This window comes from Canis lupus, chromosome 3 (assembly GCF_011100685.1).
Source record: "Canis lupus familiaris isolate Mischka breed German Shepherd chromosome 3, alternate assembly UU_Cfam_GSD_1.0, whole genome shotgun sequence".
NCBI classification, from domain to species: Eukaryota; Metazoa; Chordata; class Mammalia; order Carnivora; family Canidae; genus Canis; species Canis lupus.
In genome coordinates, this window is record NC_049224.1 from 10814524 (window position 1) to 10838566 (window position 24043).

Below are 24043 nucleotides of genomic sequence, written 5' to 3' on the forward strand. Positions count from 1 at the left end.
AAATAAAATGTGTTACTGATAAATACAAAACATGCCGGCGCAGAATTTTTTGTCTGCTTTTGAAACAAATTGTTTATTTTCCCATAGCAAACTAGCTTAATTTTACTACAAACATAACTATGACCTCAGCAACTATGTTGACTCAATAACTGTGGCAAGGAAATTCGAATTTGTATCAAGTATGATTGTGGAGTTTTATTAAATTATTTCTTGATAGCAAAAGAATTGGCCCTTACAAATAATCTACTCACATAAGTAACTGTAAGAATGAGCCTTTATTGCCAGAAAATGGGTCTGTCGTGTTTCTGAGTAGGCCACGCTGCTCTTAGAGCATCTTCAGGGAATCAGCAGCTAAACCCATATCATCTCTCATTTACCAGAATGTGCATGGCAGGTTTCACATGACAATTAAAACACATTATAGATGCTTTTTGCCAAATGTTACTAAGCTTTCATCAAAGTGAAGATCTAGACTCAAAGAATAGCTTTCCAGCTGCTCACATATGGCATGAATTCATAGTCTCCACCAAATCCAAGATGGCCCTGGAAGGAGATAGAAGAGTAAATGTCAAAGATCCTTGGGTTCCCGCCAAGCTTGGTTCCCCTCCTTGAGCTTTGAAGTTTGGAATCAGTCTGAATTGTAAGCTGAATTTTTTTTTTTTTTTACAAGATTATCCTTTTCAACTTGGCCTAGGTTGAGAAAAGGGATTATTACTTCCTTGAAGACAAAAGCTTTTGCCAGCTGCCAACATTAGCTTATTATAAACTTTGAGTAGAAAGTCAGAAAAGTTGCTGTACAATTCAGGAAAGGGGATGCTATTTCCTGCTTATCTTCTGAGAACAATGGTATCCAGCCACACAGGGTAAAGACTGACAAAAAGAGACAAGGGCTGGTCTTCATATATTTAAACAGATCATTTAAAATGTTTCAGAGAAAAAAAGGAGGGTAGACAACTCTGTTCCTATGTATTAAGTCCTAAATTGTTTAGTCATTTAGCTCCTTTCAGAGAGGCATCTTAGGGGTGAGGGGAATACAACATCATGTCCCGTGAAGTTTAATATATTCATATAATTTAAATACATAACAAGCATTAAAAATAGATTTTTTTCAATTATGCTCATTTTGGGGATAAAGAAACTAAGGCATGGGGTTGGGGTGGGGAAGAGGAGGTATCTGCTGCTCCAGCAGTAAAAAAGCAGCTAGACTAACATTTGAGCCCTGCTCTCTATATTGCTAAAAACATGCTTTTCTGGCTCTACCAGAGATCCTAATTTTGATACTCTGAAGGCCAGAAATGATCCGCAGACTGTTTTGCTTGGCATAATGATTTGAAACACTTTAGAATTGTATGCCAAACCTTTAAAAAAAAAAAAAAAAAAGCTTAAGATTTTAAAGAAAAACTGAAAACACTGGCATTTCTCCTTGTGAACAACCGACTGGAGCTCAACAGTGGCTGCATTCCTTCGCGGGGGCATGGCTTCCCCACAGATACCCTGATTTCTCTCGCATCCTTCTCACTGGTATTTAGAGGTTTTATCTTACAGCACTTTTTTTCTTTAACATACTGTTAGGGACTGAATTGTGCCCCTTCCCAAAATCCCTTACCAAATCCTTAATCTCCAAAGAGACTGTATACATAGACAGGGTCTTTAAGAAGGTATTTAAGGTTACAAGAAGTCACGGAGTGGGGCTCTAATCCTGTAAGACTAGTGTCCTGATAAAAAGAGGAAGAGGCCCCAGAGCTTTCTCTCTCTGCCAGTATGGAGAGGCCAGGTATGCATCAGCAGGAAGAAGACTGCAGAGAGTCAGAAAGAAAAGTCTCACCAGAAACCACCTCTGTTGGTACCTTGATCTTGAACCTCTAGCTCCTCGACTGGAAGATAATAAATGTTGGCTGCTTCAGCCACCTATTCTGGGGTATGACCCTCAGTCTGACAGGCTGATCAATCTATCCCGTCACGTTCAGCCTTCCTCACTCATTTCATTCCTGTGATGGGCCTGGCCCCCTTTATCTGATTTTGCCACATGATGGTTTTTCATCCTGCCATAGAGAAAATACCCAGAGTTATACTGATTTTAATATTCTCATTTTAACTTGGGGTTCATCAGATTATTTGAAATTTTTGGAGGACCAAGATGCAGATTTATCAGAAAATGATAGCGTAGAAGAGTTTGCTGTAAAATATCCTGGTAAGTACATCTGAGGCAATATATTTAAAGAGGTAGTCCCAGCAGAGAGAGAAAAAAAAAAAAAAAAGTTGACACAATAGTAAGATTGTATTCATGGCAAAGTGTGCACAAGATATTTAGGAGGATGTTCACTGTAGTAATTAAGCAGAGAAAGTGGCTTAAACTTTTCTATAAATTATGAATTATTTACAAAGGGCATGTGCCAATTGGACATGATCACAAACTATTTATGGCCTGTTTACCTCAGTATCCCCAGGGCCTTCACAATGTAAGTGATCGATGAATACTTGTGAAGAGGATGCATGGATTTTCCAGACCCAGAACAGCTCAAGTAAATAGACTAAATCCAACAGACCTGGTTTAATTCCCAAGTCCTTCAGTAACTCTGCAATGTTAAGTAACTCCCTAAACTTAGCCCAGACTTATTTTTACTTTAAGTTAGTCAAACGAAAGGATTAAATTCACATTTTCCCTATGGACAAATACTCTTAAGATCCCAGGGCAGAGATTAACTTAAAAGCTTGTTCACGGGGGACACCTAGGTGGCTCAGTGATTGAGCATCTGCCTTTGGGTCAGGTCGTGATCCTGGGGTCCTGGGATCAAGTCTCGCATCAGGTCCCCTATAGGGAGCCTACTTCTCCCTCTGCCTGTGTCTCTGCCTGTCTTTCTGTGTCTCTCATGAATAAATAAATATAAAATCTTAAAAGTTAACCAAAACTCAAAAAACTTGTAAGTGGGATTGTTCTAATACATAACAAGTTTATTCTTCAAACAGTGGATAACAGTTCCTTGAGCCAAGGCAGTGATGTAATCTATCACCTATTCTTTAAATACACGTAAGGGCAAAAGGTTGGAAAGGAACTGATGTAATAGAACTGTCTTTTTTTAAAAAAGATTTTATTTATTTTTTATTTCTCTGTTTCTCCTGAGAGAAACAGAGAAAGAGAGGCAGAGACATAGGCAGAGGGAGAAGCAGGCTCCACACAGGGATACCAATGTGGGACTTGATCCTTGGACTCCAGGATCAAGCCCTGGGCTGAAGGTAGGCACTAAACCACTGAGCCACCCAGGTGTCCCCAGAACTGGGTTTCTATAGAGGAAACATTCACTCCAATCAATCAGTGAAAAACAATTTTTACTATGCTTTCATTTAAGAAAATCTTTTTTGAAATTTCACCCATAACTAAATGTTGAAGGAAAATTTACAAATACACGAATGTATTGTTAGTGGACTCTGATTTTTTTTTGTTTGTTTTGGACTCTGATTTTGAAACATAAGTCGAGGGAATGAATAAAAGTAATTTTATATACTAGATGAACACTGAAAATTAACTGCTGCAGTGCATTCTACATAATCTTAAAGAGTGTAGTTGTAGAAGCATCTAATTTATTCTCTGGGAGCAGTTATGCAGTAGAGCCATTAAATTTGTTTAAATAGTTTACCAACATGTTTTTGATAATATTATACCAAATTAATCACAGTAATGTCTTTTTTAATAATAAGTTAATGTATTTGCCATGATTTCAAATTCTATAATTGCATAGAAATCACCCACCTTCCTTTATTCATACCTGATTCTTGTTTTTTTCACTTATTGTCCTTTGACAGAAATAGTTTTTTTTTTTTTTAAGATTTTATTTATTTATTCATGAGAGACACAGAAAGAGAGAGAGAGAGAGGCAGAGAGAGAAGCAGGCTCCATGCAGGGAGCCCGATGTGGGACTTGATCCTGGGTCTTCTGGACCAGGCCACAGGCCAAAGGCAGCACTAAACCGGTGAGCCACCCAGGCTGCCCCAGAAATATTTTTTTAAACAATAGTTATACGGATAAATGATACTGATTAACCATATTTAAGAAGAGAAAATAAAATGAAAAGCCCATTCACTTCATTAACCTCTTTACATTCAAAAAATTCTATCATGTCTGAAAGAAATGTTTGATAAGAGATAGGACTTTCAAAACTGAGAGGTCATTAGAAAATTCTGGAAATATTTTTTAAGAACACAAAACACAGGCATCTCCAAACATGTAAACCCATAGAAAAATTCAAATTACCACTTCATAAATTTACACTACATCTGACATGCGGGCTCTACTATTTCTAGAAAATATATTTAATCATCTATTTATATATGATTTTACATATGATTAAATATATATTAAATTATATTAAATCATATTTAATCGTAAAGTATATTTTACTCATATTTGTATGAATGTAGATTATTTTTAGCCTCCTCTCTACCAACAAACACCACACTCAGCCCACTTCCAAATTTTACTGAATAGCTAGACACTGAGAAATATATGTGTTGATGTGTTTGTTTGTTTTTTTTATGTGTATATCTACAGACTAGTGTGTACTTGCTCATATTACACTGCACTGAAAATATGGGAGGTTCTTTTTTTTTTTTCATTGTTTGAACTCTCCATCACTCCTCTTCTAGGATGAAACTCCTCTTATCATCCTTAAAAGTCATACAATAAATGTTCAGTACATTTTTATTCATCACCAACCCTGTGCCAGATAATTTTTACTACACACTCAAGATTAATAGATAAGAAAGATATGATCCCTGTCCTGTGAAATTTACCATTAATGGAGAAAAAAAATAAGGTATTATCAGTATGATTAGAATTAAAAAATAAATGAGCAAAAGAGAGCAGTGGGGTGCCATGGGAATGTATAGTAAGTAAGCCAATTTAGCTTACTTTAGAGAGTCAAGGAGGACCTAAAGGAATAACATGTTTAAGATGCGACTTAAAGAATTAGTACCACGGAACCAGGCAATGGTGGGGGAAAAACATTTTGGACAGAGTAAGAAGCTTAACTCTGCAAGAAGTCCTATAGGGTAGAGAGGGAAAGGGTGAGGCTGCAGATAATGCTGAGACAAAAACAGAGTCCTTGGGCAAAAAGAAGACATGGAAAAATGAGAGAAGACTTAAGAGCAGCTATGCAATATGTAAAAGATAATAGGATTCCTTCCCAAAAGTAATTTACAATTTTTGTATGAGAATGTATCACATATGCAAAGCATAAAAAAAATACATTTGTAGGTCAAGATGATAAGAAGTGAAATAAATAGAATCACATACTAGAGACTGTATATAGCCCAACAAAAAAATTCAGAGGACTTTGATTATCTTCCTTTTCAAAGCCAATAATGAAGTTACCGTTAATAACTGGCTTTATCTCTCTTATTTTACATTCTACAGAAATAGAAAGCAAATTAGGTAAAAGGCTTTTGAAGAGTTTGAAAAATAAAGAAAAAATATAAACTCGTGACAAAAATTAAGATAAACAATACACCATAAGCAAGTATAAATATGGTTTAGCATCAAAAATAAGAGACTGAAGAGTCAAGATTTCAATTTTTTCAAACAGTTACTTAAAAAGAAGGATTCAAAAAGTTATTTATGTTCACTGAAGACAGTTGAGGAAATAGCCATTTTAGGTCAAAGGGGTTTCTTGGGAATGGGCCATGTTATATTTATCTACCAAGTTTTCCTTCTAAATAGCTAAAGCCCAATTAATGTAACACATTATTAATGTAACTGAGTGCCGAGTGTTAACATATGTTCTGATTTTCCTGTCTGAGGTGCTAAACTCTGTTAATTCTGTTATCATACCTACGCACACACACACCCTTCTTAACCATGTCAAATTCCACTGTAGTAAGATTGTACACTACACTGTATGTTTTAAGCTGGGATTTCTGGAGGGAGAGCTATTATACATTTTTAAATGTTTGGATGGTTCAGGCTCCTTCTTCATCTGAGATAAAACAAGTAAGCCAAGGGGTCAGGTGGGGGTTTATCAGAATGTCAATTTCTGGTGGCTAGCTCACATTAGTTCAATAGTAATCAGACCTTTCCTTTTACATATTGCTACAGAACTACAGTTGATAGAAGTTTGGATTTTTTCCCAGAAATGACTGTGAGAGCAAAGGCAGAAGAAACAACTGTGGTTCTGTTCTGCTTGAGCATGACCCCACCTCAGTTTTTGTAAATACTGAAATGATGAGCCAAATCAGAAAATCCTGTGCTATTTAAAGTTTGGCCAATGACTCACAAATGCCTGATGAGGGATTTTTCTTACCAAACCTGGCCACCACCCAGAACCCAGATGGAAAATGTTGGAGAGGCTGTGCTTCCTTTCTACGCCTAGCAACGAAAGTGGAAAAGGTAAGGAAAGGGGTGCCTGCGTGGCTCAGTCAGTTAAGTGTCTGGCTTGATTTTGGCTCAGGTCATGATCTCAGGGCCCTGAGATAGAGCCCCACGTCAAGCTCTCCACTGGACAGGAAGCGTGCTTAAGATTTTCTCTCTCCCTCCCTCTGTTCCTCCCTCACTCCATGTGCACATGCTCTCTCTCTCTCTCTCTCGCTCTCTATCTCTCATTCTCTCTCACTCTAAGAAAAATAGAAGAAAAGGTAAGGAGAATTTCAGAAATGTTTTTGATGTGTTAGGAATCAAGCAACCTAACAGGTGTTCTGCATCTACAAAGATGCAGGTCCAAATCTTCCCATCTTCTGTTTGTCGCAACAGCACTAAACAGATTTGAAAAATTAAAAAAAAAAGAATATCTGCTTATAAGTACTCCCAAATACTGCATAAACATTGATTTGAAGGTTGTAAATAGTAGCACTGGACTATACAGACATTTTCTCTTGGCAATATTTCAACGAAGTCTTTTATGTCTCAGCAGTTAGTGCCGATCATTGCTTAAATATTGCAAAAGGGATGTGTCAAAGCACTTTCCCTAATGCGCATCACACTAAAAAAGCAATCTTTCTAGCACTGTTTTTCCTCTGGAAAAGGACACTGAAACACAGTTATGCAATGTAACCTTACAACAGACAGAAAATACTTTCATGAGCCAGCTAAATTGGTTTGGGGATGGGCTTTTATTGAAAAGAAAAAGGGTTAATTTGGTCTGATTTTAAAAGATTCTAAATTTTTGTTTTCCATGGGAGACAAGGGAGGACTTAATCAATTTTTTAGCATATATCCTGTGAAGCAAATACTATTGGTGCCCTGCTCATATCTCCCCAACTGCCTCCATGTGCCACATGGAGCCAATATCTTATCTGGATCCAGTAACATTCTTGCCCACACAACAAGCCAGACATGCCAAAAAGTTACATCCCAAAACAGCCCCACACAGTGAGGGAGCTTAGTCTTGAATATAAATTAATCATCCCTAATTGAGATAATTTTGAGATGTCTTCCACACACCTGTCAGAGACTTCAGAGAACATTGACAATCAGCTGCCCACTCAATAACACTCTTCATTAGCTTTGCCAGAACTCTCTAACAGTATTTCCTGAGAGGTCTTGCCAATGACCCACATCCAGACTGTTCTACTGGGGTCTGGCACTGGAGGAACCCAAACCAATATACTCCCAGGATTGTTAAATATGACCCATAGTCTCATGGTATTTCCAAGGTAATATTCTAGAGCCATATTACTATAATTAAGAGATCTGTGGTAATTTCTTTTTAAATCTTAATTGCTAAGACAAAAACTTACTTAAGATAGATACACCAAATGGTCTTCACTGGGACTGGCTTAAGTAAGGACAAGGTTTACCTCAAAGCAAAATTTTGCGTCCAAGGACAACAACATACAACAAACAGTCCATCACCTCCTTTTGTGAGTCCCAAAGCTTGTTTTATTGTTTTCCTTTTTGTTCTAGCTATTTCTCTAATTACACTTTTGCATGTTGACAGAAAAGTATAGAAAACATACTTCCCTATAATGTATGGAAAACAATGTCAGGAAAGTGAGTCTGGGCAGACAGGAAAAGTCTAGTGATACCTGAAAATACGACCAACATAAAATCACTAACAGTGAAAATGTGAGGTATTACAGATACAATTTGTGAGCACCCTTCACCCATGTGAAAAAAAAAAAAAAGACGTCCAATATAAGGAGCATCAGTTCAAATACAACGAAAATGGTAGTAGGTGAACAGAAGAAAGCAACCTGAGAATCATCAGCACAAATTTCCTTAAATATCCTTAAATTTCCTTAAATTCTGAGTCCTTATGATAAAATCTGTTTGGTCCTCATGATTCCATTCCATAATTACACCATGTAATGCTGAAGTTTGACATTAGAGAGATTTTGCTAAAGTTTAAATTTTGAGTATAGATCATCAATTAAAGGATGCAGAAATTAGACCAGATCCTAAAGGCATAGTTTATATCTTTGAAGCCCTTGGGCAAATTATTTCATATGACATCAGACAACAGAGAAACGGTTGCTCTCAGAACTTGATCTCATCACCTGCCTTGCCAAATACATTTATGTACATATGTCAGTATGTATGTAGGTATTTATCTTTGCATTTCTAGAAAACGAATTGGCAGAGAAGAAACAGAAAATGCAATCATAAAATGCAAAACCTGAAACATTTTAAAACCTAAAATGAAAAGTATTTGATGATTCCCCAAATCAATATTCAACTTTGAAAAATTCTGCTTTCCTGATATACTACACTGAACACATCCCCATCAATGTAATTAAGTCGCAAGGCACCTGCTAATACTGGACTTGCCATAACATGCCCAGGAAGAAAAGGCTGAAAAGACTCTCAGTGGTTTCAGTAATTGTTGAACCACCTGTGCGGCCAAATAATGTAAAAATTCTGATCCGTTCATTACACAGAAAGTTGCTTCATTTCAGAAAAAGCTATTTCTGAAGGGATATTCTTGCTCCTCACTTCCACCTATTGGAAATTCTCAAAAACCCCCAAAATAGCAATATCGAAAGCTAAGAATTATAGGGAATAATGTTTTAAAATAAAAGCAGTGCAACGCTTATAATGTTATTTCATATTTCCTCACACATCAAACATCCAATTAGACAGTCGAGGACTGTGTTATTTCATAAAATGAATTACAGCAATTCACAAGGTATGGAAGTCATCTGTGTACAGCTGATGGAAGTCACCTCCCCCCTACTTTGCATTCTTACATGTACCTGGGCTTATTATAGCTTCCTTATCAGTTTCGAGAAATTGTCTTCCACAACCTTTAAGGTGGTTAAGGTTGCAGAATGTAGACTTTCAATTTTCACCCATGCCAGGCTTTAGATATTTTAGTGATCCTCACCTCCAAGTATAAAATCCTTCCTCAGTATCTTGCACCCTACTGGAATTTCAAGAAATTGAAAGGCTCTATTACTTCATCCAAATTTGGAATACACTAGATTGCACCCGTCCCAGGATAGGTCTGAATCTACAATAATGAGAATTAGATGATTTTGTTGATGCATCATTCAGACCTGGCGTATCTGATGATCCCATCTCCTGGTTAGAATTGCATTTGTTCACCATTTTCCCCAGATAATATTAACATTTTTTGACAGGGCTCTTGTTATGCTAACAAGAGCATAACCATGGGACTAACTAACATCATTCTCTAGTACTCAGCATAAATATTTCTTTCTACTAGTGCCTGCAAATGTCTCCCTACAAGTGTCTTAGATATATTTGCTACGGTCATCTCACCTTGGGGTCCTCTATTTCTTCCCTGCCTTCATATCTGTAGCTATTGTCTTTCTGACTCTAATTTAAAAATATATCCAAAACACATCCATCCATTCTTCCTCCGCCATCGCCCATGCTACCATCAGTTCCCACCAGGACTATGCCCAGTATTTTCTGTTTCCTCATTTTGCTGTTCTACAGTCCATTTTCCACATAGCAGACAATGAGCTTTAAATATATATGAATAAGATTATAACATTTTGCTAAGTATCACCCCACAATGGCTTCCTACTGGACCTGGGCCGGGGGGTGGGGTGGGGGGGAAGCTCCCTACTGTCATCTACCATATGGTACATGATCTCTCCTCTACCATTCAGTCATAATTTCAAATGTCTCACACTTACTTTATTTTAATCTTATACTTCTATTTTGCTCCTGTTTTCCAAGCATCCTAAAATCATTTTGCCAATAATTATATTCTCCTAATACACCTCTAACTGAAATGTTACTTCCCCAAATTCTTTGTTGTTTTCTTTATATTATTCAGGTCTTTGAATAATTACTTCTCTGAAAGGAGAAGTCTGAATGTTACTTCTCCAGAAAAATATTAGATTTCACTATCTACTGCAGCCCCTCAGTATTGCTCAGTCACTTGACATACATTATTTACATTATTTTACAATGGCTGATATTATAAAAAGTTATTCATTAAATAATTATCCATAGTGACATGGACAGGGTGAACAATCTTAAGGTCTAATCTTAGCACATAGATTGGCTTTGGCCCATAACAGGTTTCCATAAAAATATGTTGAATGAATGGATGATTTTATGAATGAATGGCACTTATATAATAACATATATATATGCACAATAATGAAATATATAGGTACTTAATAAATACACTATGAAAAAATCTGATTTTAGGAATCTATGTGTGTTTTTACAAAGATTATAGTATGCCTATTTTCCCTTTATCTTTATCAGTTAATTAAGTATGTCTCTTTTGTATGCCAATATACAGTGTGGAAATAAATATCAGTGAGGATGGCCTGTTGAGTGGACCATGACTACCACAGAATTTATGCTGACCATGAACATGTCACTAGTGAAGGCGGGCGTGCATATATATAAAAGTTTTTACACAAATATTGAGCTAAAGGATATTGGCCTATGAAAAGTAGTTAGAAATATTCTCTATAAAATAGAATTAGGAATATTACTTTAATGAATAACTCTAAAGAATGACTAAAATGTACAGCAGAATGGTTACCACTGAAAAGTAAGTGTGAGACAAAAGAGAAATTTTAGTAAGGATGAAATTTGGAGAACAAAAGGTTTAGTATAATATGATTTCTATTTGAAAACTCACAAGGAAATTATAGTAAATGCCAAGGTAAACATAACTCAAGAAAATTATAGTAAATATAAAGGGATTGGGGTGGGTAGAAAGAAATGTCTAAGGCTTACCTTTTAAATTCACAAGAGTGGCTCCTTCTGGTGAGAGGAGTGGGATTGGGATAATCATCAAGAAATAGAGTTTGGAGCTTTTTACTGCTTTGCATAAAAAATGTATTCATGTATTACACATGATATTTCAAAAATAAAATACTAAGAGGGATGTGTGCATTTAGTCCTACAAATCTGGGAAGGCAATTTTTGAAAAATCGTACATAGCAGCTGGCAATGCAATAACTATTTTTCCCTTTTGTCAGTACAGATGGGATTTATAGATTATGACCCCTGCCTTTGATCAAAGGAAGCCAAAGTTAGTGTACTGTATTAAGGCTGACCCCACAATACAACTGGAAAAACTGAAAAACACTCTTTAGAAACCATTCTGAACCTCTCTCAGTAGGTCAACCTCTCTCATCTACTTAGAGGGATACTTCTAGTTTGTTTCATGTCTCATGAGACTCTGCTGCTCTGATGATTTAATGGATTTAGACCATGGGAAGGTTGTGAATAGATCCTAGTGTTGGCCACTATCCTTGCTCCAGAGAAAGTCAGGATCAGGGTCAGGACGCTTCCGTCATTTGCTGTCATTAGACTGTTCTCACAGGTCTATGGTCCATGGAAACAAGCCTTCTCTTTCTACACCATTATTAAGCAGATCATTACAGGAGACAAAAATTGGGGCTAGTAGTAGATAAGGATACTCAATTGAAGACTTCTTTATAAAGACAGGTTCCAGAAAGAAGCTAAACAGCTACTAGCATAGTAGGTCCATCTCCATGTAGACAGTAGTAGATGTGAATTCTTCCTGAAGAAAAGCATCCTCAGTTTAAGTAACCAGAATTCTCACAAAGAAGAAAAAGTAGAGTAAATCAAAAACAAAGTCAGTATTTTTTTTATTATAGAAAAAAATTTAAAATACAGGGAGAAAGATACATAAAACCTAACTGTTAAGCCCACTATTCAGAAATAATTCATAACTCTATTTGGATTAATTCCTTTACTATTTTTCTATGATTGTGTGCATGTCAATTTTTTTTCACTTCCAAATGTGGAAACATATTTACTAAATTTTAATCTCTTTTTATATAGTAACAAATAATTAAGGTTTATTTTCTACAAATCATTTCAAGCATAGTCATTTTAAAAGATGAGATAAAATTTACAAACATTATACAGCACAAAGCTTAAGTATTTGATGAATTTTGACAATTACCTATGGCATGAGAAATTAAGAAACAGTATTTCCATTGCTTCAAAAAGTTCTCTCATGCCTTTATCCATTCGATATCAAGTTTACCAGAGGTAACCACTTTCCTATTTCTACTACTAGGTTAATTTTGCTTATAGTTGGACTTCAAATACAGGAGATTATACAGTATCTATTCTTTTACTCAACATAATACTTAGAGATTTATGCATGTTTCTTGAGTGTGTTACTTTATTCCTTTTAAATTTTGAATAATATTTCACTGTATAAGACAATTTGCTCTTCATTTTCCTTTTAGTAGGTACTTCTATTATCTCCAATATTGAAATACAATGAGTTGCTTATATAAATATTCCTATACAAGTCATTTTGTGGACTTTTGTTTAAATATTTTGTTTACATATTTATTCATTATAGACACAGAGAAAGAGAGACAGAGGCAGAGGGAGAAGCAGGCTCCATGTGGGGAGCCTGATGTGGAACTTGATCCCAGGACTCTGGGATCACACCCTGAGCCAGATGTTCAACCACTGAGCCAACCAGGCATCCCTGGACTTTTGTTTTTATATCATTTTTATCATTATCTAGGAGTGGAACTTCTGGGTCAGGGGTGGATGCACAATTAGCTTTCTAGGAAACAAAGAGTTTTTCAAATAGCTTGTGCCATTTTATATTTTCATGTATGAAAATTTTCAGTTACTGTAAAACATTACTAATAGTTTTATTGTTAATGAATAGAATCTGTGGTATTTTCATTATTTTTTCTTTATTCATTCTACTGGGTATAAAATTAAATCTCATTACTGTTCTAATTTGTATTATCCTGATGACTAAGAATGTTCAACATATTGTGATTAACTATTTTGTTGTTGTTGTTAAGTGTCCAATTATTTAGCCACTTTTTAATGTTTCAATTGTCTTCTTATGTTTCAATTGTCTTCTTACTTGATTTGCACACGACTAGGATATAACTCCTTTCTGATATATATGTCATTACAAAAACATGTTCTAGCCCGCAGCTTGCCCATTCATTTTATGTTTTCTTTAATAGGAAGAATTTTAAATTTAGATGAAATCCAATTTACATGTTCTTCCTGGTTAGTGTATACTTTGTCCTGTCTACAAGATCTTTTCTACAAGTTGCAAAAAGATTCTCCACTCTGTCCTCTAGAAGTTATGATTCTACCTGTTATATTTAGGTCTAAAATAATTGTTCATTTCTGTTGACTTTTTTTGCTTGTTTTTTTTAATTTTTTATTTTTATGAATATGTAGTTGTTCGGACATGATATGTTAATTTTTTTTCCACTGAATTAACTTGACCTTTGTCAAAAATCATTTTATGATATGGTTACTCTCAAGATTCTTTACTATGTGTTATTAATATACTCATCTATATTTATGCCAATTCCACATTGTCTTCATTACTATCAAATGTATATTTCGAAGTCAAATTTGGGTTGTTATAAGAGAATCCCATAGACTGAGTGGCTAAAACATCACTTAGTTCTGGAGGCTCGAATTTGGAGATCAGGATGCCATAATGGTCAACTTCTAGGTTAAGGGTCTCTTCCTGGTTGACAGATGACTGCGTTATCACTGTGTCCTCACATGACAGAGAGTTCTCATGCTTCTTCCTGTATTTTTTTTTTTTTAAGGATTTACTTGAGAGAGGGAACAGGGGAAGGGTCAGAGGATAGGGAGAGAATCCCAAGCTGACTTCCCATTGAGCTTGAGCCTGACGCAGGGCTCCATCCCATAACTCTGATATCATGTCCTAAGCAGAAATCAAGACTCCAATGCACAACCAACTGAGCCACCCAGATGCCCCTCTCTTCCTCTTTTTATATGACTATTTTAATGACTTATCTCATCATTAGGGCCTGACCTTAATAACTTCCCAAAAGCCCCATCTCCAAATACTCCCACTGGGGAGTATGGTGAAACCATATGAATTTGATGGTGAATAGAGACACAGGTATTCAGCCTATAGCAGTATTCATAATTGTTTTGGCTTCAGTCATTGAATTGCCATGCAAATTTCAAAAATAACTTATTAATTTCTTCTAAAACCTTTTGTTATTAATAATTTGCTAGACTCTGTTATTTATTCAGATTTTTTACAAATCTCTAGATTTAGTAAAAAGGTGACCTCAAGAAAATATTGAGTCTTTCAATTAAAATTGCATATTTCTGCATTTGTTTAAATCTTTAATTTCTTTCTGCATCGTTTTGTCATTTTCAATGAAGATGTCTTGCACAATTTTCATTACATACCTTACTCTTTGATATATTGATATTCTGATGCTATGTTAAAAGTATTTTTCCAGTTTAATGTTCAATATCACATTGCTATTACAAAAACATAATTATTTCTGCATAAAATTGTTCAAGTTACTTACTAATTCTAGCAGCAGTTTCTAGACACAATGCCATTTACAGATAAACCTCTACTTCTTCTTCCACAGTTATTTGTATTGGATACTTATCTGTCTGAAATTAACATCACTTCTAGTAGATGTTGAAAAGAAGTGATGAAATCAGATATTATCTTTTTATTAATCTTAGAAGGAATAATTTAATCTTTATGTAAAGTAAGAGGCAATTGCAATTTTTTGGTAGGTATCCATTATCAGATTAAGAAAATATTCTGTTTGTTGAGAGCTTTTGTAATGAATGGGTGTTGAATTTTGACCAATGGCTTTTCTACATTCTACATTTTCTACATTGAGATAATTAGAATATTTTTAGGTTCTATTTGGTAATGTACTATACTGATTGTTTTTTTCTTTTTAATGTTAAAACAACCATGCATTTCTAGCATAAAAACATTCCTTACCTTGTAGGATATATTACCTTTTCATAGTTTTTTTAGAATACATAAGTGTTTTTGTTAAGTATTTTGATGTTCATACTCAAGAGAGTTTTTTCCTGTATTTTCTGAAGTACGCTATGTAAGATTGGTTTTATTTCTTTGCTAAATGATGGTACAATTTCTTATTAAATTTCCGTGTGTGTGTAAGAGACAACAAATATTCCTACTACAGGGACTCAAGCAAGGATGACTTCTTCTGGAGAAGTAGAAGAAAATAATGTATACCTCTGGGAAAGGTATAGAGGAACTACTTGTGTCCCAGACACAGGCAATGATACATGATGCTGGTGGTAGGGTAAATGCAAAAACCCTCTACCCCTGGCAGAAGGTCAGAAAAGCTTGCTGGGTATAGGATGCTGTACTGATTGCAAGCAGAGATTTGCAGGTGCAACCTCGGGGCAAGAGTTAATAAACTCTCCCTTATCTAAGACATAAGAAAGCAGGGCAGATTTCTGAGAAAGCCTCATCCTGAGATCCAAGAGTACAAAGTTTGTCTAGGATTTAGGTGTGTAAGAACAACAGAGATCTGCTCCTGCCTTTATTATAAGCCTAGGAATAACTAGCAGAAGTAATCTACCACTGGGGAATCAAAATGAGCAGAGATAGGACTCTAAGGACTCTCTCTAGAACAAGTGAAGAGGTATAGTAGAAAGCTTAGGGAGGAATAAAAAATGGGAGAAAACCCTCTAGCCATCCAACTCCTATATTAAAGTATCCAGAGCCTTCTCCTGGAGGAATATGAAGACCATGGTATCAAGGCGGCAATAATAGCAATAACAAATCCAAACTCAGTTCAACTTATAGATTAAGTCAATCACCTATACTCAGGCCTGAGAGATAAAGAAACATGACCATCCCTTGAGAAAAACAGAATTTATCTTTTTTTTTCCACTGTTATTCTACACATGATATCTGTGATTCAATCAAAACTTACAAGACACACTTTTTAAAAATAGAAGTGGACATAACCCATTCTTAAGAGAGAAAGGAATAAATGGAACCAGACTTAGAAGTGGCCCAGATATTTTTAGCTATCAAACAGGAAATGAAAACCAACTATAATATATGAAAGATCTGAGTGGAAAAGGTTAACAGACATTAACATATAGGGTATTTTAGTGGAAAGGTATAATATATAAAAAAGAATCAAATGGGACTGTTAGAAATAAAAAAATAGGATACCTATATCAAACAATTAGTTTGATGGACATAATAGTCATTAGAAATCCAAATTCAAGCAACAAAGAGTAAAATGATTTAAAAAGAAAAATAGAAAAAGCATCCAGGAACTGTGGAATTAATAAAATGGTCTAAATTTTACGTGAATAAAGTTCAAGAATGACAAAAGAAAGAAAAGGGTGCAGAACAGATACTGAAGAAGTAATAGCTGAGAAATTTCCAAAAATAAAGACAAACAACAAAATATAGATACTAACAGCATATAGAAACCCTAGCAGAATAAGCAACAACAACAAAAGCACATAACATGATAAAAAAAATGTTTTAAATAAAAGAGCAAAGTGTGTAGGCATCTAGAAAAAAATACGTATGAAGAATAAATGTAATTACAGCACACATCTTCTGAGAAACAATTCATAATATCAAGGGGAAAAAATAAACCCAGAATTCTATACCCAGTGAAATATATTTCAAAAACAAAACAACTACCATTTCAGAAAAACAGAAGCAGAGAATTTATTGCTAGGAGACTTACTGTACAAGAAAGACTGTAGGCAGTTCTATAATAGAAGTTTGTCATTATATGAAAATTTGGATGGAGAAAAAGGAATGAAAAGCATAGAAATTGCAAAAATCAATATAAAGACATTTTTCTGATTTCATACTACTGTATACAATAAGTTTTTATCTATGGAAAATGCTAACAACTTATGTTGCAATCTATAAGATATACTAAGATACATGTATTTTTAAAATAGCGTAAATAATGGGAGGGAAGATTTGGAAGCCCACTGTTTTAAGTTTCATACACTTTATGTGAGTAGTCTAATATTACTTGAAAGGAGACTACATAAGTTAAATATATATTTTATAAATCCTAGGATATAAAGAGAAATGAAATTAATTAACCAATACAAAATGAAATGAAATAAAAAGTAATCCAAATGAAGGTCAAAAAAAAAAAAAGGAATTCAAAGAAAGAAGAAAAGGATATGGGACATAGAGAATGTATCTAACAAGATGAATATTTAAATCACATCACTTCAACAATTCATTAAATAGTAATTATGAAATTAAAAAGTGGATGATCAAATTCAAAAAGAAAAAAATATGGCATGTGTGTAAGAAACCACCATTAAATATAAATATATAGATAGGTTACATGTATGTAGGAAATTGGGGAAAAATACACCATGCAACATTAATCAAAGAAAGCTGGCATGACTGTTATACTAGAAAAAATACATTGCAGAATAAGAAATATTGCCACGAGTACAGGAACTCAGCAAATAATTTTAAAGTAGTCAGTTTATCAAGAAAACACAATCCTAGATATGTATCACCTACTAATAGCACTTCAAATTACACAAAGCACATATTGTTAAACTAAAAGGAAAAATGAGAAAGCTTACAAGTATTCTTAGAGACTCCTCACTTCTCCCTCACTAATCAGTAGAAGAAAAAAAATCAGTAAGGATTTAGAAGGCATGAACTTTCAACCAACTTGGCCAATCTGGAATTTACAGTATGTTCTACTCAATATCAGAAAGTCCATTTTTTTCCATGTAAACATGGTAGACTGCCCAGATAAACCACTTTCTGGGTAATAAAACAGATATCACCAAAGAACAGAAATCTTACAGAGTCTGCTTTCACTATTAAAAGTAAATTAGAGGAGTCCCTGAGTGTTTCATTTGGTGGCACGTCCAACTCACGTTTTTGGCTCGAGTCATGATCTTATGGGATCAAGCTCCGTGTCCACCTACTTAACTAAGCATAATTATTTTAAAAATAACAACAGGTGAAACTAGCTTTTCTGCCACAATATGTATGTAAAGCTGAGGATTTCCAGAAAAGTAATAAATAGGGAAATAAATATACATAAATCCTATGTGTCTCAACAAAAATGACAAGAGAAAAAAATTGAAGAATTTGTTTTTACTCTTCCTTACCTAATATATAATTTGAAAGCATTTCAAAATTTTTCTCCAACTGTAGTGTTAGAAAATATTGAGATGTCATGAGTGTTACAATTGATCAATCCTATATTTGAGATGGAAGCAGTCACTATAGCTATCTAAGTCAGATATCTCTCTTTCCTAAAAAACAAATAAATATAATTCCCTTTCTTAATTCTAATTCTTCTTTCTCAGTTCTTTAAAAAATACAGAGATGAGAAGTCCAATTATGTATTTTTCTCCTAAATGAAATTGTTCTTTTATTGGCAACCGGCTGTTGGTTCTGAAGTTTATGAATCCTCTTTGGACACATGTATCCTGGAAATGGATTCTGCCTAGAGCAATAGGATTCATCAGGAGGTAGGAAAACCTTGAAATAAATGTTCCTTTCATCTCTGCTCATTTTTACTCTTGGATTTTAGGTTTTTTCATCAATGAAAATTAAAAAGTGCTATCACATTCTACATCTGCACCACTTGATTGTTATATGTTCAAAATTGTATATATTGTGAAGCCTTTCTAAACTACATGTTATGTATTTATAAATATTTTGAAATTGATTTTTAAATATAAAAAATATCTAAAGGTACTTTATTTCTTATGTCTGTTGATAGTAGGTAGTAATTAACTTTGAATAATCATCACACACAATGCAGCCTTGTAAATATACCACACGCCTTAAATAAAGATTAAAGAAATAAAAATAGCTTTACTATTTTCTCTTTATTTTTTTTAAATTTTTGTTTATTTATGATAGTCACACAGAGAGAGAGAGAGAGGCAGGCAGAGACACAGGCAGAGGGAGAAGCAGGCTCCATGCACCGGGAGCCCGACGTGGGATTCAATCCCAGGTCTCCAAGGATTGTGCCCTGGGCCAAAGGCAGGCGCTAAACCGCTGCACCACCCAGGGATCCCTATTTTCTCTTTAATACTGATGAAAATCTAAGCACATAATACAGAATTTCTGTATTGAAAAAAATAAGATTTTAAAGATTACTTATTTCTAAAAGACATTCTAAAAATCCAGCTATGTAGGGCTTAAGAAACCTCTTCTCCACTATGTTAATCAAGAAAAAAATTTCTTTTTCTTAGACTTCACATTCTTAGATGAATTATATGATGTTAATTCCAGGGCAAGGCTGGAGGGTGAGACAGGAGAGTCTCTGCTACTTTGAAGATATCTCTTCCAAGCTATTCCATGAAGTCTCAGTTGCCTGCAGATAATACAGCTATTCAGTATCCCTTAAAAGGGCTTTCTCATCCCATCTTTTTCTGTCTCTGAAAATTATTTTCAACTGTTAAATATACTAAAAAAAAAAAAAATAACAAAAGAAGAAACATTTGCTAGTTAAAAGGAATTTAGTGCATAGTTTAATTCCCACATACAATGCAAACATCAGAGGTCTTAAATAGATAGTCCTTAACTTCTAAATTAGTACATAAGACAGGAACCCTTACCACCTGATTCCCAACTTAAAGTCCATAGTCTCACATCAAACCGAGAGATCTGCCTCTTATAAACCCACCCACATCAGGGATTTGGTTATTTGTACCTTCTTTCTCTAGAAGTTTAAATGTGTGCTCCTGAGAGAAATGTTGGGCTACTCCTATGGTCTGAATGTGTACCCCCAAAATTCATAAGCTGAAATTGTAATCCCCAAATCGATGATATTAAGATTTGGTACTTTGAGAAGCTAATCAAGTCATGAGGAATGAGTACTCACGATTGCAGTAAGTTCCCTTACGTAAGAAGCTGTACAGAGTTCTGGAGCCCAACCCACAAGAGCAGGACTCACTGAAGAGATTCACCTATTCTTGATACCTCTCACCATAAAGCAACTTTGCCACCTCTCAACAAACCTACTGCAGGTTAGGATTCACACGAATGGAACTGTCCTTGAGCAAAGTGTGACACTAGAAGAGCTCCTGTTTTTTTTTTGTTTTGTTTTGTTTTGTTTTTTGTTTTTGCTGTGCTATTCCAATATATAAAACATATTGGTTATTAGATTTCACATCTAAAAGAACAAAATGCAAAACAAAACAACCTTTAAAAATTAAGCCAGTTACTTCAAAACCATAAGATCCTCTGTTTAAATGCTTTTCAAAATAATAGGTACTATTCATGTGTCCCTTGTAGTTAATTTTGTTACCGTTACACTTACATGTATATTTTACTTTTCAATTATATATTTAATTTAGAGGGAAAATAAATATCTAATAAAAAAAACTGTGTGTATTATGATGCTGTAAAAAAGAATCATCTCAGTGACTGCATCTGCATGAAATAGCACTCTGGTTGAAAAGAAAAAAAAAAAAAAAAGGCTGTAGAGGGTAGACATAGACAACATGACTTTTGGGACCAGACAGGTGTGCATTTTACTTCTGACCTGAAATTAAGCAAAGGATCTCGAGTCAGTGGCTTATCTCTAAGAGCCTGCATTTCCACAACTGCAAACAGGATATGGAGATTGATATTCCTAACTAACAAGATGGTGCTGAGCGATAAACACGGCCAAACTCTCAGTATTCACTAAGACCTACAGGACAGTTATTACTGTTCTTCAAGTGGGAGAAACCTGAAAGTTGTTCTAACTCCCCTTCCTGGTTTTACACTCATTTATAAACAAGGAAAAACATTTGGAGTTACTTGCAAGAGAGGGATGAAGCCGAAAGTTCCAGAAGCCTCTCCACACAAGTTAACAGAACCTTTTATAACCTTTTCAAGTAGCAGAATCCTATCTTTTATTTTCTATTTCACATAATACATCCTTGAAAAGTAGTGCCATTTTCTCTCAATCTAAACACTAAAAGCTCAGTTTTCTTTCTAAAATTGTAGCTAAAGGAAAATAAAAGGTTTTTTTTTCTGAACTTTTCATCCGAACAGTCCTGTCCTATAGCTTCTATGTAAATAACATTCTTGCCATTATAACGTTTTGTGTAAAACAATCCAAATCATAGGATAATTGTTACTTGGTGTATCACCCTGGAAATGTAATAGTTGTAAAGAGTGAAGAATGCATTAGAAAGCCATTGAGTTTAATTGCATTCTTGGGAATGCTTTGTTGTGCTGGCAGTTGGTTTTTTGTATGGAAAAAAAAAGTCAAGGTCTGAGACATAATTTTCAGTTGCCACTAACATTGTAGAGTAATTTTATGGCTAGCCTTCAAATACTAAGTAATATTTTAAAATGAACAGGCTTTGGGATGTATCTTCCTAAATCGCTGAGGATTTTGCCCTGCAATGATGGTCCAGAGTTTAATTTTTGCTGTTGCTGTTTTTCTCCCATCCCTCCACATCACTTAGAGTGGAGAGCAAATGTCACTCCTTGGTAGGAGTCATGGATATGTTGACCTTTCCAAATAATTTTGAAATCAGAAATCTGAAGAGACTATAAACAAACTGTATTGAACTTCAGTGATGTACATAAAAGATCTGTGTCGGAGGGGCAAAGAACGTCAACCCAACATATGTAATGATTATTTTAGGTTGATTATTTTTAAGAGACTGCATACCCAGGAGCCTCAAAAATTAACTAAAAGTTACATTTTGTAAGACATTTATAAGAGAAATCTCCATTTGTATGGGTGTCTCTAAGTACCAGGAAAAGAGGATGACTCTAAATCTCTAGAAACTCTTACCAAGGGAGAAGTCATGGATTAAAATCTTCATAACATGCCCTATGACCCAGCAATTGCACTGCTGGGGATTTACCCCAAAGATACAGATGCAGTGAAACGCCGGGACACCTGCACCCCGATGTTTATAGCAGCAATGTCCACAAGAGCCAACTGTGGAAGGAGCCTCGGTGTCCATTGAAAGATGAATGGATAAAGAAGATGTGCTCTAGTATACAATGGAAGATTCCTCGGCCATCAGAAACGATGAATACCCACCAGTTGCTTCGACGTGGACAGAACTGGAGGGTATTATGTTGAGTAAAGTAAGTCAATAAGAGAAGGACAAACATTATATGGTCTCATTCATTCAGGGAATATAAAAAATAGTGAAGGGGAATAAAGGGAAAAGGGGAGATGATGAGTGAAAATATCAGTGAGGGTGACAGAACATGAGAGACTCCTAACTCTGGGAAACGAACAAGGGGTAGTGGAAGGGGAGGCGGGTGGGGGGTTGGGGTGACTGGGTGACGGGCACTGAAGCAGGCACTTGATGGAATGAGCACTGGGTGATATGCTATATGTTGGCAAATTGAACTCCAATTAAAAAAATAAATTAAATTAAATTAAATCTACATAACAACCTTACCCTTGTTTCCTGTGCTTTGCCTGAAATCTCCCATAACTGGCTCCTCACTCCCCAGCATCTTCTTTTATCTTTAGCCAGAGATGTCTTTAATGTGGTAGCGTGGGCCATTTGGGAGTTACTCCATTTTCCTGGGTATTTCCCATGTGCAGAGAGGTACAAGTGTTGTTAAACTTCTGCTTGTTTTTCTCCTGTTAACCTGTCTTTCATTACAGAGAGATCTTAACCAAGAATTTAGAAAAGTAAAAGGAAAATTATTTTTCCCTCCTTAACAGTGTGTGTGTGTGTGTGTGTGTGTGTGTGTGTGTGTGTGTGTGTATAAAGATAACTATAGCCTAAAAAGAACTAAGATTTCCTTTGGTTATATGACATTAATGTGGCATCTGTCTCCTAAAAGCCTGAGGCATTCTTTAATAACCAACCATTATTCAACATGCTACTTTGAGGAAAAGAGAAGAGAATCTTACACTTAAGAGCCATGGAACTAAGATTCTGAGCAGTTACACGTATTGTCCCAGGTGACAATAAACAAAGAAACCAACCTAGGTGAAGGCAGATCAAAACTTAACACAGTCCACTAGAGTCCAAACCTATGACCTGTGCACACTGTGCTTCAAATTGTATTAATGGGGGAAATAAGCCTAATGGGTACCAGCTTTAAAGGGAGAAGAAAAATAATAATATCCCAAGTCATAATATCCAATGAATAATAACTTTAAAAAACTTTCCCCAGAATTTATGATTCTTAGGGAAAGCAGGAAGAGCTTCTTCTAACCCATCTGTTCATAAAACAGAAAAAGCAGTAATGAATAATTCTATTTGATGGATATATATTCACCTTTTCCTTTTGTCAGATACTGTGCAAGGCATTACCAGGAATACATTAATGTCACTATAGCTGTAGGGTTTTGCAATGGAAGACTGGCATGGCCTTGACCAAGACATGACCTTTATGTTCCTCTCGGCTTCACTAAACATTAGACAGAGTTTTGTCCTGACTAAAGGCCTCTGATCACTCTTCTCTTAGAGCATTTGCTTTAGAAAGCTTGTAATTGGAAATTTTTTTTCTGCCCCTTTAAAATGTAGATAAATCTTCACCCAGCCTCTTGCCAGTTTTACAACTAAGGAATATCTTTTTCAAAGACTGGGGAGCCATCTCTTTGAAATGTAATCATCTAATAAAATAGAGCCCCTATCTGTGAGAGGATAGGAGCCTTGGATAAACACTAACTAGCAAATACAGAGGCCTTAATCACATTGACCACTGGGGTCCCTAACATCCTCTACTACTTTCCACTGGTTCACCCCAACTAAAGGAAAGCCTCTCACCTTTTGTCTGAATGGAGTTGAGTAATTTCTTCCTTGACCGTTTTACAGATAGGCTGATAAAGAGAAATTGGACAGTAGGAAGAATTCCAT

General features: G+C 35.2%; 1 long non-coding RNA gene across 1 annotated transcript in view; it reads right to left on the reverse strand.

The window, feature by feature from the left end:
- Window positions 1-428: 428 nt before the first annotated feature.
- The window catches only part of LOC119871073, a 65027-nt gene continuing 41412 nt past the window's right edge, over window positions 429-24043 (reverse strand). The window contains exon 2 of the long non-coding RNA XR_005356619.1: window positions 429-543. This is a non-coding gene — a long non-coding RNA (uncharacterized LOC119871073). The remainder of the gene's footprint in view (window positions 544-24043) is intronic.